This window comes from Petaurus breviceps, unplaced genomic scaffold, assembly GCF_028583685.1.
Source record: "Petaurus breviceps papuanus isolate PSGF00001 unplaced genomic scaffold, PetGlider_PUasm1.0 126, whole genome shotgun sequence".
Lineage (NCBI taxonomy): Eukaryota > Metazoa > Chordata > Mammalia > Diprotodontia > Petauridae > Petaurus > Petaurus breviceps.
Window position 1 is genome coordinate 72,026,617 of NW_027185655.1, and position 17,112 is coordinate 72,043,728.

Consider the following 17,112-nt stretch of genomic DNA (forward strand, 5'->3'; position numbering starts at 1 on the left):
GTGGGAGGAATTGGCTGATGCAACATGAAGGGGAAGAATAGGGAAGAGCTAATGACCATATATAAGGAGAAGCCCAATCTGGGACAGGGCAGAGCTAATAAGAAGCATGGTGGTGGTGCCAGATCTTTGTGTTGATGTTACTTTGTTAGATCTGGCTGCTGATAGAGGACATGGCTATTGTTACAGAAGCCCTGGGAACTTACCGCTGGTTCAGAAGCCCTGAAAGAGGACTTTCTTATTGTTTGTTTACAAAAGTCCTAAAGGAATGTTTTTCTGATATTTTCAGAAGTCCTGGGACTTTACTGATGATTTGTGTTGATTTCTCAGACAAAGGCCTTTCTTTTGGTCTTTGTTAATTTCACAGGCAGATAGTGAATTGATGATGTGCCAGCAATGTGTTTGACTGTTACTGTGGTTTTGTTAAGCTTTTTCTTGCCAGAAACAGAAACTGTGAAGGACTTGAGGTGTACTGGACACTGTGAGCTTCAATATGGAACTGGATGAGGAACTGGAAGAGGAGGTGAGAGCTGACTACCTGTGAATTCAAATTACAGTTGGCTAGATTCATGCAGGAGCTTGGATCAATGCAAAAGGAACCATGAAATTTGGGAGCCAGCCTAAAGTCAAGATGAAAAGACCTCTCCTTTGGTCTGTCCTAATGCTGAATGAGAAGATCATTATTTACTGTGGACTAGGGGTGGGAGAACTTTGTACTCTGAACCATGTTCTTTCAAGGATGATTGGAAACTAATCTCCAATCAAGAAAAAAAAAGAAAAAACAGACTTTTTGTTTTAGATATCAACAGAAAGTTCCCTAAGGATGAAGAATTTGACATTTGTATTGTGTGTCCCTTAAGGAGGCTTTCTCCTTAAGGATAACTGAGGTAAGGACTTGCTGAATGACATCTTTTGTTTAAAACTATGTGGTCACTTTAGTGATAAGTTGTTATGTTATAGCATTGTGAATGCTGCATTTTGGTTTCTGTGAATTGTTTGCTATAGTTTACTGCTGAATAAATAGAGAGTTCACTATACTATGTGATCAGAACCTTAAAGCCGTTCACAGCAGCAGTCCTCTGGAAAGCTGCTCTTGCTTGGCTTTACAGCTCCGAAGACTGTTACACCCAATAACAATAATACATTTCTTGTAATTGATGTGAGCACCAATGATAGAAATAGAACAAATAAGGAAATCATTAGTAAGGGTTTAACATTCTAAGTAATAAGCTGAAGACCTTAAAGGCACAATTAATGGGCTCATTAATGATGCCAATTCACATCAAATCTTAAAAAAAGGAAAGCAATTCTGAGAAGGAAATACTTAGTTAACAGGATGGTGTTAGATACTAAGTCTTCTTAATTCTGCCCTAAAACATTGCAATTATGGCATCTTGAGCAAGGGCTGAGTATACCTATCAAGGAATGGTTAAAACTTATGTTCCTATAGCCTCAAAAAAGTAATAAAAAAGGCAACCATGAAAGAAGAAATGGATAGAGAAAATTGTTAATCTACTAAATTAGATATCACAAGTATGATATAATATAAAGTATATGAATAATGATGCGCAGATATTCTCAAGAGACAATATCAATAAGATCCATGCCTTCAGATGTCTATGTAGAATGCAAAAAGTATATATATATTAATAATGTTGAATTGGTGATTTTAAGAAAAGAGGCAATTTGAGCATTGGGTTTCATTGAAATTGGTTAGTTCTCACCCATAATTAAAATTTCCTTACAGAATCATAAGACACATTGAAAAGGAAGAGGGGAAGGGAATGAACATTTATTAAGTACCTGCTATGTTGAGAGTTTTACAAATATTGCCTCATTTGATCCTCACAGAAACCTGTAGGGTAGGTACTTTTAGTTTATCATATATCCCATTAGAATATAAGCTTTTTGGTTTGGGGGCAGAGCCAAGATGTCAGGGTAAAAGCACAACCTCAGAGTCAGCCCCCATTCCAGCCACTTCCAATACCTATAAAAATCACTCTAAACAAATTTTAGAGCTACAGAACCCACAAAGTGACAGAGAGAAATATATCTCCCACTGAAGGCAGCCTAGCAAGCCAACAGGAAGGGTCTATTGAACCAAACTTGGAGCCCAGCACAGTCCTGCATGAGCCATGCATTTCTGGCCCTGGGGTGGTGACAAACAGTGACACAAACTGGCTTCAGCAGACTTTAAGACAGTGAATCACCAGCAGCTGTGGTGATTTCCAGACTTCTAACCCATAAATGCCAAAGAGAAAGTAAAAAGTAAGTGGGGAACTCTTTTGGAACATGCTCCCAGGGCAAGAAGTGGCAGCAATTGCTGCCCTGTGGCTGCCTCCAGAGTTCCTGGCCAGCAGAGCATAGGGGGACCAAATGGCCATTTAGAGGGTAATCATGAATACATGACCAGCTTGGATCTGGATCAAGGTCTTAGATGGTGGTCCTGGGGTATGTGGCAAGTATTCAAGAGCTTGTGGGGGCTATAATAGCTCTGGCAGATGTAAGAAACCCAGTGATTTGGGATAAAATGCTATCCACTCTGGAAACAGAGATTTTTTGGCAAAGAGCTCAAAAGTCAAATAATTGGCTGGCAAAATAAGCAAGCAGAGGAAGCACAATCCTACCATAGACTCCTTGTTGGGGGGCAAAAAGGATCAAAGCATGGAACAGGAGAAGACAATGAGGTCAGAACTCCTGAATTAAAAGCTTCCAAGGAAAATATGAATTGGTTACAGGCCACGGAGGAGCTTAAGAATGATTTTGGAAATCAAGTAAGAGAAGTAGGGGAAAAATTGAGAAGAAAATAAGAATGATACAAGAGAATCATGAAAAGTGAGCCAACATCATGCTAAAAATACCCTAAAAATACTGAAGCAAATAACACCTTGAAAAATAAACTAACTCATATGTCAAAAGAGGCCCAAAAAGGCAATGAGGAGAAGAATGCCTTAAAAAGCTGAATAGGCCAGATGGAAAAGGAATTTCAAAAACTCACTGAAGAGAAGAATTCATTCAAAATTAGACTGGAGCAAATGGAAACTAATGACTTTGTGAGAAATCAAGATATAAAACAGATTGAAAAAATTAAAAAAAAAATAGAAGGTATTGTGAAATATAGCACTGGGAAAACCACTGACCTGGAAACAGATCAAGGAGAGATCATTTAAAAACTATTGGACTAAATGAAAGCTATGATAAAGAAAAAGAGTCTAGTCACCATTTTTCAAGAAATTATCAAGCAAAATTGCCCTCATATTCTAGAACCAGAGGGGGAAAAAATTGAAAGGATTCACCAACCACCACTTGAAAAAGATCCCCAAAAGGAAACTGCTAGAAATGTTATAGCCAAATTCTGGAGTTCCGAGGTCAAGGACAAAATACTGTAAGCAGTCAGGAAGAAACAATTTGAGTATTGTGGAAATACAATCAGGATAACACAAGATCTATCAGGTTATACTACATTAAAGGATCAAAGAGCTTGGAATATAATATTCCAGAGGTCAAAGGAGCTAGGATTTCAAACAAGAATCCCTTACCCAGCAAACAGAGTATAATGCTTCAGGGGAAAATATGTTCATTAAATGAAACAGAAAATTTTCGAGCATTCTTGATGAAATAAACCAGAGCAGAAGAGAATATTTGACTTTCAAATGCAAGAAACATGAGAAGCATGATAAGGCAAATAGGAAAAAGGAATTACAAAGAACTTATTAAAGTTGAATTATTTACATTTCCACATGGAAAAATAATAATTGAAATTCATGAGACTTCTCTCAGTGTGAAGATAGTTGAAGGGAATATGTATGTATATGTATACATACATATATACATGTATGTATAGAAGTGTGTATGTATGTATAGTAATGTATGTGACTATGCACATATATGTGTACATGTAAAACACTGAAAGAAGGAACAGGATGAGTTGAATATGAAAGGATGATATCTAAAAAATAAAATTAAGATATGAGAAGAACATATTGAGAGAAGGAGAAAGGGAGAGATAGATTAGGGTAAATTATCTCATATAAAAGAGGCAAGAAAAAACTATTACAAAATAGGGGAAGAGCAGGAAGGTGAAAGGGAATGGGTTTAACTTACTCTCATTGAATTTCGCCTAAGGAGGGAATAACATACAGACTCAACTGGTTATCCTAGCCTACAGGAAAGTAGGGATAAAAGGCTAAGAAGAGGGATGATAGAAATGAGGGCAGATTGGGGGAGAGGGTAGTTAGAGGCAAACACTTTTGAAAAGGGACAAGGTCAAAGGAGAAAATAGAATAAGTGGGGGGCAGGATAGGATAGAGGGAAATATAGTTAGTTTTTCCAAATATAACTACTATGGAAAACTTTTTGTGTAACTACACTCATTCATCCTTTAGTGAATTGATTATCTTCCCAGTGGGGGTGGATGAGGAGGGAAGAAGGGAAAGAATCTGGAACTCAAAGTTTTTAAAACAAGTTAAAAAAATTATTTTTACATGCAACTGAGAAATAAGATATACCACCACTGGGGTATAGAAATCCATCTTGTCCTAAGAAAAAGTTAGGGAGAGTTAGGGTAGGATAAAAGAGATAACAGATTCGAGGAAGGGGTATTCAGTAGGTTTGCTATTTTGGGGTGGGGGTTAGGGGAAAGACTGGAAGAAAAAATTGCAACTCAAAATCTTGTGGAAATGAATATTGAAAACTAGAAATAAATACATAAATTGGGGGGGAAATGTAAGCATTTTATGACATGGAATGCTTTTTCTTTCTCTATGTCATGAATATTTCATTGTCCCTCATATGTAGTAAATTGTTGATTGATTGAAGTAGATTCTATTTGTCAATCTCACCAGTGATTAAATTTCTGCTTGGAAACTCTTCTCAGCAGTATATACTCACTTAGTTTTTAAAAAGTGGTATGATTCAGCCTCTTTATAAAATGGACTTTCAACTTTTATTTAAGTAACATTTCTTTAAATGGCCTATAAAATCTAATGTAACAAAAATAAATTTAATTCACAAGATTATTTGTTCTTATGTAATTTATCATTCTTATCCATAAACAAAACAGACCTAAGTGTAAGGCAAAATGTTGAATGACAAGTAATTAATACAACTGGCTATTACACATATGCAAATTGAAATAAATTTGATTCTACTCCTTTGGTTTAGGACAAGGTAAAAAGGAAAAATGTCAAACATATGACTCTTATCCAAAATCTTAAATAATTCAGAACTTCATTTGTATGACTATTCACTTCACCAATACAAACTACTGCCAGCCCAAGCCTAACCTTCCAATGTATGTCTTATCCATGTATTTTCCCTTTTAATTCCTTCCTAGAAGACCCCCCACAACATCCCAAGACATTCCTCTAGGCCCTATATCTGTTCAGCTGTTGTCTCACAATATCAATCATAAGATGATTGGTCCACCTCCTTTTATTATATAATTATCTTGTAATTTTTCCTTTAAGCCATTTATCAAGGGTATGTATGTTTTGTAAAATGACATAATCTGTTTGTGCTCACTCACTGATCTTTGGGTAAACTGATTTTTGTTTTTCCAAGAGGTGATGTCCTATAATTTTCAGTCCAGAGGCATGTAATGTAATGCCAAGGAAAGACAACTTCCCAAGGTTCAAAATACCAGCATAGGTGCTCTCCATTTTACTCAGTGACAAAGTAAGAACAGAGAAGATCAAAACATGACATCATTCAAAATACAGCATTTACTAAGTGTGATTAAATAATCTCCAAGTACTACCCCACCCCAGGACCTTCCATTCATTCAATCAATTACAAAGTCCCTGTTCTAAATACTACTCCACCTCTAGGCTGTACCTTCATTTAGTCCATCACAAAACCCCTCTTCTCAAATGGAGATTAGTTTCCAAACATAAGTAAAGTACATTCATTTGTTCAACCAGAGAACACAAAAAGGTCAAAAGTTCCCCACCCCTGGATCACAAGTGAATCTACCCCAGAGTTACATCAAGTTTAAGCACAGCACTTAATACCCAAATGGAGGTCTTTTCTTCATTTGAGGCAAGTTCTCAGCAATCTTAGTTCCTGGGGAGACAAGGCTTAGCAAGGCCATAAGATACATTGCCAGTCTCTTCATTAATTCCTCCTCTGTCTGCAGAACAGTCCTAGAACCCCTGAAAACATTAGCAAAACCCTCTCCCAGGATTTCTGTAAACATACAACAAGAAAATCCTTCTTCAGGGCTTCTGAACCAACAGAGAGGTTCCCAGATCCCTGCAACAACAGCACTGTCCTTCACCAGTGGACAGTGTTTAAAGGGGGAAAAAAGAAAATATTTGCATAAATTAAAAAAAAATCATCTTGTGGTAAGGAAAAGGAAAGAATATTTTCAATATTCACCACAATCCTGGTTTGAAAATATCTAAACTAAATTGTACATATTCATTTACAAGTATTATTGTCTCTATTGCATTGCCCATTTTGCTGAGCATTATTATCACCTAACCTATATCACTTCATTTTATCCACAAGGAGAGATTTAAAGTTTCTATCAAATATTTTGCTAGAAATTGAGGTCAACTATGTTTATGGTATTCCCTTGATTTGCCAACTAGTAATGGTCCCAGCACTTGGGGAAACTAGATGGGGCATTGGAGAGAGTTCTAGGTCTGGAATCAGGAAGACTAATCTTCCTAAGCTAAAATCTGGCCTCAGACACTTTATAGCTGGGTTACCCTGGGCAAGTCACTTAACTGTTTGCCACAGTTTCTTCTCCTATTAAATGAACTGGAAAAGGAAATGACAATCTATGCAGTATCTTTGCCAAGAAAACCACAATGGTATCATAAAGAGTGGGACACTTCTGAAATGACTAAAAAGCAACAGTGCTAACAAAGTAAATGAGGTTGGATCATTTGTTGACTGCACTTTCTATTTTAGAATGTCAGTGCAATGTTTGCTCAAATCTGGTAACAAAGCATTTTTCCTACAATTCATAATTTTTCACAGATCACTGACAGTGACTTAGATATGAAATCAGTCAATTTTTTTCTTTGACTTTTGGAGGGCAATTAGGGTTAAATAGTTACACGGCCATTTTTTTTGTGTGGGTGTTAAGTGTCTGAGGCTGGAACCGAACTCATGTCCTCCTGACTCTGGGGCCAGCACTTTATTCACTGTGCCACTTAGCCTCCCCATCAGTCAATTCTTTTAATAGTTTAGGATTAAATTTTATCATTGCATTTTTAATATTTTCAGTATTTAGAGAGAGACAACATGAAATAGGAACTTATTAAGGTTTGCTAACTGATTGTCCTTAGCAGTCATCACTTGTTTCAGCTTGCTGTAAGATTTACTAACTTTACTGAGTATTACTGACACCATTCTTCCAGAACTGTGTATTATTTTTATTCACCATCTACTATCTTCCCTTGCTTCCATATTCTCCATCTTTTTGAAACGTGGGGTCATTAATAAGATTCGTGTGAATTTATATCAACCTCTTTTGACAAATTCCATATTTCTTCCTCATTAGAATAATTTGTATGATTAGAATTTCAATTTTGAGAACTTCCTCTCCTTCAACTTTCTGAAACCCAAGAAAGAGATAGAAGATCTATTATTTCACTGATACAGAGAAATTCCAGAAGAAAAAATCCACAGTATCAATGTAGGTTTGCATTTTCTGGAACGTAGAAGTTAGCCTAGAACATTAAATGGTTAAATTGCTTACCCAATATGTGATTAATTTTATATGTTCTTCTAGATCATCTTTTTCAATGACACTGAGTTGCTTCTCATGAAATCTAGGGTGTCAAATAATAACTAGATTATAGTTATATTAGAGGTAGCTAGATTTCTTGTATCAATAATTCTAAGGTGGAAGCTAGGTGGCACAGTGAATAGAGCACCTTCCCTGAAGTCAGGAGGACATGATTTCAAATCCAGCATCAGACAATTAACACTTACCAGCCCTGTGACCTTGGGCAAGTCACCTAACCCCAATTGCCCTCCAAAAAGCAAAAACAAAACAAAAAGGAATTCTAAGATAGATAGTTATAATGAATTACAGACAGATATAAGTTAACCAGTGACTATTCTCATTCCTGTTTGTCTTTTAAAAATAAAAAGGTACTCATCAATACCCACAACACCTTGAAGAGAACACCCCCTTCACCAATACAAACCAAACACACATATGGCCAAATATTACAAATATTAACACTTAAAATGAATACTTATGATGTGTCTATTATTGCTAAATAATTATATCTTAATATTTCCTTTGGTGTTTTTATTCGTTCATTTCATTTACTTGGAAACAGCACACATTCTATTTATAGAAATCATATAGAAGTCAGAGTTCCTAGGTTCAAAATTCAGGTAAATCATAACTTCTCCAGGGTCTCAGATTCTCATAAAATGAGAAAATTGAATTTGATCTCTAAAGTCCCTTTCAATTATAACTCTACAATGGCTGTATTTGTTCTCATATTGTTTTCATATGGTACTCAGAGTATGTAATGTTCCTGAGGTTTTTTTCTTTTTTTTCACTTTGTGTTGATTTATCTGTCTTTTCGAAATTTATAGAAGTGTTCGTGTGTGTGTGTGTGTGTGTGATAGAGAGAGAAAGAGAGAGAGAGTGAAAGACAGAGACAGAGAGAGAGAGAGAGACAGAGAGACAGAGACAGAGAGAAAGAAACAGAGAGAGAGACAGAGACGAGACAAAGACAGAGAGACAGAGCGAGACAGAGAGACAGAGAGAGAGAGGATCCTGGAAGGGATCATCAACGTAATTTATTCCAATCTTCTCATTTAAAAATAATGAGAGAACTGAGATTTAGGGAGGTAAAGTAATTTGCCCAATGTCACAATGAGCATAAATGACAGAATTGGAATTTGCATCCATATTTCTGACTCCAGATTCAGTGCTCTTTTCTACTGTCCCATACCAGTTTTTCATATTTATAATCTTAATGCCATTGTAATACTCAATTATATCAATAAGTCATAGCTCTTTTAGACATTCTAACTATTTCCAGTTTCTTTTAGTTACCAGTAATCTTTCCATATATATTTTGAATATACTCCTTTCTTCTTTATGATTAATTTCTTAGATTATTCCAAATCATCAGATTATTGGTATGGTTTTTTTTTTATCCTTCTGGTCCAGTACAAGACTGGCTTCCAGAAAGTTTCAATCAATTAATTTTTTTTTGCCTTTTGGAGGGCAACTGGGGTTAAGTAACTTGCCCAAGGTTACAGGGCTAGTTTGTGTGTGCGTGTGTGTGTGTGTGTGTGTGTGTGTGTGTGTGTGTGTGTGTGTTAAGTGTCTGAGGTCAGAACTGAACTCAAGTCCTCCTGGCTCAGGGGCCTGTGCTTTTACTCACTGTGCCATCTAGCCACCCTGATTCCATAAATTTTTAAATGCATCAGGAATGTATAAGTAACTATTTATTTCTCTAAATCCCCAATAGCACTGAGTTATATCAGGTATAGGTTTCATTTTTTTTTTTGGCATTTTAATATCTATATCCTTCTCATTCTTTTTACAATATTAACTTCTAAATGGTTAATACACCAATATAATATTTTACTTATATGTCTATCATGTATTAAAATGGTAAATTAAACTTAAACATTTTTATGCTATAAATGATATTGTACATACATAATACTAAACTGCTTTATCAAAAATTACTTAAGACTTTTTAAATAGATAAGAAATATAGATTTAGAAAAAAAATTAAGGAGCTCTCAAAGTTAGACAGGTCATCTGAATTATAACATACATGGAATGCACAGACATAGTCTACATACTTTTTACATTCATTTTTTTTATGTTGAATTACAAGTTCTCTCTTTCTATTCTGTCCCCCAGCCACTGAAAAGTCAAGCAATATGATGTCTACTATAAAGATTTACATAATTTTCATGGTACTTTTCATTCAACAAAATACTTTCACACCATGTAGAAAAAATGTTGAGGCACTGTGAAAATCTTGCCACCAAATACCTGCTACAGTGAAGGAGACTGAACCCTCCTCTGTAAGCAGAGAACTGGTTTTTAATTTAAAAAATGTTGAACTTCTGTGATCAGGGGGAATTGCTTCCTACCTTATTTCAAGTTCATGCAAATTTAACAGCAAACATATAAAACTTCCAAAGTGGCTGATTCAGAAGTGGGCAAGTAGGCTTTAAAGTGTGGAAACAACTGCAGATAAAAGTGGCAGGAGACTTTTTTACTTTCATTGCTGTTATCAAAGCTAACAAAAAGCTGCTGCCTTAGAAAACAACTCAATGTATTTTGAGGTTCAAAGTACCTTGAACTTTGAGATTCAAAATTTATTTGAATTTCTTCTGCAATTTCCAGCATTTTTTCTCTTGCATAAAGGATTAGGGGAAGGCTACTTCCCCATTATCACTCTCAATTGAAATATTCAATGTACTTTTTTCATTAAAATTCAACAGCCTGTATTCACTGACAGTGTAAAACAGGCAGACAAATTTGGAACTTATTTATTAGTTAGATTTCCAATACCATATGGATTTCAACTGAATTGTAAATTGCTTTTATCCCAATTGCCCCAAACATCTTAGTACATGCAATTAGGAGAACAATTAATAAAAAATAAGAGCATCGTAAAGACAAGCAATTTGATATGCTTAACAACAATTTGATAGCCAACCACATTTCTAGAGAACCCATGATGAAACATGCTTCCCACCTCCTGATAGACAGAAGTGATGTGGTCCAGGTAGAGATGGTGTTTTTGGATCTGTTCAATAGAGGAATTGATTCTGTTTTACAAGGAATATTAGTTAGAAGACTTGTATTTTTTTTTCTTTTTAGAGAGAAAAGATTTTTGTTTATTGGGGAAAAATTGCTAAAAAAATAAAAACATGATAAAGAGTAAGCTGAAAGTTGAGTTTCAATGAATGTTTCCAGGGTATTATGCAAATTGTGGACCACATTATTTGAAAACATGTAATGGAGCACAGCTAATCAATTCAGTACCTAGCAAGAGCTAAACTCAAAAAAGATTTAGAAATGGTTTGCTTTTTTAAATTATTTATTGATGTATTTCTCATTTTCAGCAGCTTTCCTTCAGATTCTCCCAGATTTTCCCAAAATAGTGATACCACCACCTGGGGGTGCTATAGTAGCCTTGGGTGTAATTGGGAAGCTATTGAATAAAAATAAGGAGGCCATGGAAGCAATGAGGAAAGAAGAGAAGAAAATTTTGAGAAGCCTTTCATACATCATTCATTTGTTGTGTAAGAGGGTTAGAGTTTTAGAGATTACATTATTTTCCAAATGAACATGGAAAATGCAAATTACAACCAATCAATGTTCAACTCTGCCTTAACAAGCAAAGGGTGGCAGGTAAGCTTTTGCACTTTGTTAGGAAGTGCAGCATGCATCTACGAGAATATGTGTGTGTAATGACTTGTTAGCAATAAGGTACCATATAGTTACATGAAGCAACATCGTGTCACCAAAATTTCAATGAAGGAAAAAATCCAATAAATTTATAATAAATCATTCAATTGAAGATACATCTTTAAAAATGTTTTATTTTTTTTAAATTGAATCAAATTCTGAAAAAAAAATGTTAAAGGTTTAAAGAGAGAAAATTTCTGGGGGGTTCCGAGTAACCTCTGCATACGAAAGAACACTGTTGTTCTTTCCAAGAAAGACCTCTGAATTTTATTACCTGAACAATAAGAAATATTTCTCCTCCCCCTTCACATAAAGAAGATATAGAATAGCTGGTTTATGCAAGAGAACAAAACAAGGAATTTAGCAACATGGCTAAATGAGTGGTCAGGCTAGTTTCCCTTCAGTATTACACAAAAGGAAGAAACATGTCAGATAAAGCAAAGAAAAGGTAACAAATCCTCAATAGGAAAATCTCACAAAAGAACGATAAAGAAACTGAAGGCTTAAGTATGGGGTGGTGGGGGAAGGAAGACTTCTCAATGTAATGAATGGATATGATCAGGTAAAAGGAACTTTATATACATATACATATACATATACATATATATATATATATATATATATATATAGAGAGAGAGAGAGAGAGAGAGAGAGAGAATGATCTCTTCTTGATAATGCACTTAAAGTTGAGAATTAACTTAATATTTAAACATCCAAAGCATTTGATAAGAATAGTATAATATATGGGGTTTCTTCAGTCATGTATAACTATCAAATTAATAATTTTTAAGGATAAATAGAAAGAAAATGTGAGAATCAGAAATATAGTCATACTTTTTCAATTGCAATAAAGCAACAGACTATCTAGAAAGGAGAACTGAAAAAAATAAACAACAAATTATAGAAAACATAGAAAAATGTCAGAGTTAAAATTTAAAAACAATTTGAAAATGTACTTGAGTTTTCAGTAATTCAAAGCAAAAGAGCTTGACAAAGTTTAATGAGGAAAAAAATGAGAATTACTGGTCTCCCAGAAAAAAAAAATGAACAAAAAAATATAATAAAAACCCATCAGGAACTCATATATAAGAGAGTTGCCTAATATATAAGAACAAGGATAAAGTCCAAATTGATAGAATCTACAAACACCATAATCGAAGGGCCTCAAGTTCAAGTCAATGAAAAATGTAATTAGCAAAACTCAGCATATGAGAGAGACTGCTGTCAGAAGGAAGCAAAGCATATATTAAAGAAGCACTGATGAAAATAGAATAGGATTAATTATGAATAATAGGAAATAAAAGGTAAAAAAAAAAGAATGAGGCAGAAATAACTTTATAGCTGAACAAAGGTGGGCAAACCAGACAGATTGAAGCACCTTGATTCTGGAGATGATAAAATTGTGAGGATTGAGAAACCAAAATACATGTTATCTAATGGATTGGAGCATATCAAAAGCATGAAAAAAATTGACTTTGTTAATTTTTTAAAAAATTGAAAAGAACATCAATTATTTAATTATATAACTACTCTTCCAGGTACACAAAATCATTATGAGAATTATCTATATATATATACTTATACAGCACTCTTGATTAGCCTATTAGAAGGGAAAAGACATTCACAAGCAATATTAATAAATGTATCACTTATTTACTATCTCACAATTAAGTAAAAGATGTACAAAATATAAAATTCCATAGTGCTTATTGTTTGTTAACTGTGAAAATATTGGGACAGCAAAATGCCTCCTCAAGATCTTTGCAGCAAAATTGCTAAGCGTCCAGATATTTTCAACAATCCTTGAAATATGTAACAATAGGAAAAAATATGCAATAAATCCCTGATAATAGAGATCAAGTAAGACATAAAACTGAGAGACAAAGATATTTCACTGTATTGGAGATCTGAGATTCAAGGTGAAGGAGGGATTCCTTGTCATTTATGAGGTTTTTTTAGATGTTCCTATTTCTGATTGGCATTTTCCTGATTGCTTCAAGTCCCAAATCATTGTAGAGATCTAGAAAAGAAAATGTAATCTTTCCACACAAGAAAGACCAAATGTATGAATGAATAATGAATAAATTTCAGGAGACATTTGGATGAACTTCTTAATGATCTTCCACAAAAGTATGTTTATTAAGGACAGATAATATTTGATGAACATTGATCTGGGCCTAGAGTTGCAAAAAAAGGAATACAATGGGGCTGTTTTCAGTACATTTCAAGCCTTTTCATTGATCCCAACATTCTCCCGAAACACAAAGCCCCAGACTTTCAATACTGACATTTTACTGTTGCTATATGACAATCAGGGTCATATTCCAAAGAATAAAACATAAGTATTACCCAGAAGGGAGCATCTAAGTCAAGCAATTTATAGAATGCCTGACCTGTCATTAGGAAGACTCACCTTCCTGAGATCGAGTCTGGCCTCAGACACTTATTATCTGTGTGACCATGGACAAGTTACTTAACCTATTTACCAAAGTTTACTCAATTGTAAAATGAGCTGGAGAAGAGCTGGAGAAGGAAATAGCAAAGTATTCCAGTTTCTCTGCCAAGAGAATCCTAAATGGGGTCACAAAGAGTCAGAAATGACTGAAAAACAAGTGGAATACAACAACATCAAGCAGAGGACAATGGGGAATCACACAATTAGTTCAATGTATCTATAACACATGACAAATAAGGAATACTAAAAAAGAAGAAAAAGTGGAATGAGGGATATTATCAAATAATTGGGAGAGAAGAAGAGAAGATTGGTTGGTTACATGTTAAGAGAAAGGGATAAGAATTGGGCAGAGTTCTCCACTGATAATTCTTTGTGATACGGAAGAAAGTCCAGAGGCCTCTAGCATATTGAATGGAGCCCTTGAGGCAGGCTTTGGGGAGTAAACACAAGAACCATACAGGATGGGCAGCAGGATTGCCAGTTTATACCACTCATAATCGTAGATTGTGAAATTTTCAATGTGAGGAATTTTTCACCTGGAAAACTGACAAATTCAACATAGGAATTGATTTGGCCAAAATTTGCAGGACCCTGGTCTACAATTAAGGTAGTGAAAAATGTTAATAAGCCTTTTTTTTTCTGGATAGCTGGTTGTTAAACATGTATGAGCAAACTGCTGATGGGCAGGCAATGCTTTCTTGGGATATGAATTGATCTAGGGATCTCATCACTGAGATTAAAGATCTGCTAGAATAAGATAAAATGGAAATGGACTTCTGCTCAGTTTGAGTTCATGGGATCCATAAAATAAACTAAAATTCCCTTCCAAACTCATTCATTCTCGAATGTCTATACTGAAGGAGAGAAACAGTGGTTTACATAATCCCAAATTGAAGATGAACCAGAGTAATTCCCTGTTGGATTTGGGATACATCAAGATTTTTCACAGCATCTTTACATTTTCAATTCTCTTTTGTTGTGGTGTTGCAATCTCTCAACTGATGGTGAAAGGAGCTGGCTCCTCCGAATAGAAGAGATGAACATGAGACAGGTGGGTAGCCAACCTTGGCTTAAATCATGTGGCATGTAGTCTGAAAAATAGATAATTCACACAGAAAATCAAATTTGGTGATTTCCTGATTGACTACTATCTGTAATACTAGGACAATGAGCTTGATAGGCAACAAAAAGAGTGGGTGACTCTCTTCCCCTAACACTTCCTTCTCAGATCATATACATTTATAGTCATGGTAGTACCATGATGACTTAAAGCAGCCATAAAATGTACAACCCACAACACTCCTAAGTGTAAGCACAGCCATATTAAAATGTAACTAGAAGTATTTAATTAAATAAATTAAAATTCAATCAAACATAGGTAACGTAACTTTTTGGTTTTCCAAGTCACCATGCATCCATATGGATCTTTACATATGGTTTCATTATCCCCCATTTCTTTCTGAATTTGATGCAACTGACCTTGGGCAGTGATTCTTAACTTGTGAAACATGGAAGCCTGTAGAGTCATGACCTTCTAAAGGACCACCAAATTATTGCATAGGGTCTACAAATTCACATATAAATGTGTAACTAAATGAAGACAACTTCTTCAGAATAAGTAAATAATATAGCTATTATGGAACTTTTAAAATGAAATAACTCTCAAATACATTTTTCTTTTCAAATATTTTTTCTTTTGACTAATGAAAAGCAAATTACCTGATTTTGGACTATTATATATTTTTGAATATACTATTTTTTAAACATACCGGATACCAATAATACAGTTGTTATGCAAATTGTAAAAAATCTTTCTTAAGGGGCCTCATACTCAAAAAAATTGGGGGTTGCTATTCTAGGGTATCATTAAGATTGCAATGATAAAATTATCCATATAATTAGAAATAATAACCCTGTGAATTCTAATATAAAAATCTTTTTTCTTGATATAATCACAAGTTGACTAATGCAAATAAAAATATACCTTAGTTTGAATTGATAACTAAAGGAATACATTCATTTATATTCAGTATTTCTGCCATCTCTCTTTCCCCAAAACCAGCATGTATACAAGTATTATTTTTAGACATTTTGGAGTGATAGAAAATATTAAGCATGACACCTTGCCATAAGGGCATTAGGAATCTGACAATAGAGAGCAAACACATAAAAATAAATGAACAGTGACATCACAGTGTAAGAGAGTAAATGACTTCCATTCACTTACCTCTTTTTTTTTTATTATGCAGGTCAAATGACTTAAAATGTTTTTTTTAATGCTTTATTAAGTTCTGAATTACATCATTCATTTCCACCAGATTTAGAATTCCAAATTTTCTCCCTATTTTTTCCCCTACACACCTCCCCAAAATAGCAGTCCCACAGGATATCCCCTCCTCCAATCTGCTCTCTCCCATATTTTCTCCCATAGCCCTTTCAACATTTCCAGTGGATCTCTATGCCTCAGTGCCTGTATAACTTATTTCCCAATTACATGTAAGATGGTATTAATAATAGTGTATATATGCATACAGACACACACACACATATATTTGAATATTTGATTTTAAAACTTTCAATTCCAGATTCATTCCCTTCCTTCCTTGTCACCCACCCTTACTGGGAAGATAAGCAGTTCAGTATAGGTTGTACATGTGTGGATAATGCAAAACAATAGCATAGCAGATATATTATAAAAGACTGACTATTTTTCCCTCCCTCCTATCCCACTTCCCACTTGTTCTATTCTCTACTTTGACCCCTTCCCTTTTCAAAAGTGGGTGCTTCCAACTTCCCTTCCCCCCCAGGCTGCCCTACCTTCCATAATCCCCCCTCTCATTCCCTTCCCCCCAATTGTCCTGGAGTGTGAGATACCCTATTTAGTGTGTATTTCACTCCCTCCTCAAGCCAGATTCAATGGGAATAAGGTTGACCCATTCCCTTTTGCCTTCCTCTTCTTCCCCTTCATTGTAACCATTTTCCATTGCCTCTTCTGTATGAGATAGTTTACCCCAATCTGTCTCTCCCCATCTCCTCTCATTATATTCCTCTCACCTCTTAATTTCACCTTTTAAGTATCATCCCTTCCTGTTAAATTGGTCCTGGGCCCTGTATCTATGTGTACCTGTAAACATATATACACATATTCACATATATATTCATATGCCCATATACCCTCATATATATATATATATATATATATATATATATATATATATATATATATATATATATCTAT